The following is a 1,588-nucleotide window of genomic DNA, read 5'->3' as shown; positions in this document are numbered from 1 at the left end:
GCATGAGAAAGTAAATATAGCCTAAAACATGTTTGCAACAATATTAAACTAAAAGGAAGTATATTCAAGTTACAATTTCAGTTTTCTTCCTACCCCCAAACTTGATTTTTAGCATGTATAATACTTAGTGCAATATATATATATATAAGTAGGAAGAAAGACAGTTTAAAAATTATATCTACCAGAAATTTCTATCAAAAACTTCTACAATTATTTATCAGGATAGAAAACATGTAGTAGAAAGTAAATCTAAACTAAACATGCCAAAATGAAATTAACTAAACAAAATTCTAACTAGCATAACATGTATCAGCATTGGAATATAAAAATGTTCTTCAAGTCCTATATATTATTGTAACACAAACACAAACACACAAGCAAGATAAATGAGGTCAACTTTTCCTCCATCTCATCGCATCTCACTTACTTCCAATTTCTAACGGAATCACTACACAAATATATCGAGTGCTTATAAATGATTTTATATATTCTATTCCCAAAGATAAGATTATCCCCGATATATTGGTTCTCCAGCACCAAAACCAGACATCGCCATATCTCAATAATTAAGCACCTCTAGCAGTTATAAGGATAGTGTAAGATCATCCACAAGTTACTCATCTAATAGGTTCACGACTCCTATCAAATGAAAATAAAGTCCAAGAAAAGAAGTAACATTAAAATTCATAATGTCTCTTATAAAACTCAAGTTCGGGTGAGACCCGAGTTGTAGTGGACTCGTCAATCCAACTACTACAAGAGAACATACAAGTCTAACCATAATAAGAATTTAAGGAATCATCACCCTCATGACACACAAAAAGTAAATCAAACCACTTACAATCCAAACATCTACCAAACATTAAGCAAATTGATCAATCCACACTAAAGCAACCACAATATAACACTAACAATCATGACTCTTAAGCAAACTAAATCAAACCACACAGATAATCATGGGTTTCCTCCCATAAAGTGCTTGATTTAGCGTCGCTAGCCCGAGAAATGATTCCACATTGATCAAAATTCCAATTAAGTAATCCTTGATCAATCGTCCAATCTTTTCCAGATCCAGAGATTACTAAAATCCTCAACTTTTAATTTTTGATTCAGCTCTTCCTTTTCATATTGATTCTTATCATTGTTCCTCATATTTCTTTCTAGATCCAATATTCTTCTATTGATTTTCTCAATTTGCATATTAATATCATCCTTGAAATTTATAAGAAATGGATCTTTATATGATAATTCAAGATCTATCAAATTTTAGATCAACAAATTTTAGATCAAATTCTCTCTAGATAATTCATATTCTGGATCAAATTCCTCTATATTACTCTTTTGTTTCAAGTTATCTTCCAATTCTTCCCCTCGATACTGAGTAAATGGTGGAGGTAGTCTTTCTATATTTATCTTAGCTGAGGAAATAATTATTTTGGATTCCATAAGAATTTCTTCCATTGGTCTTTCAATTACCTTGTCCTTATCTCTCAACTCAAAGCTCTTTTATCCTCGAATTCTCTTCTAAATATCAGTTCAATAATTTTAAATTGCTCATAATTCATTTCCTTAGGATTTATCTCAGAGT

Source organism: Phalaenopsis equestris, unplaced genomic scaffold, assembly GCF_001263595.1.
Source record: "Phalaenopsis equestris unplaced genomic scaffold, ASM126359v1 Scaffold207276, whole genome shotgun sequence".
In the NCBI taxonomy this organism is placed as follows: domain Eukaryota; kingdom Viridiplantae; phylum Streptophyta; class Magnoliopsida; order Asparagales; family Orchidaceae; genus Phalaenopsis; species Phalaenopsis equestris.
This window is presented reverse-complemented; position numbering follows the sequence as displayed.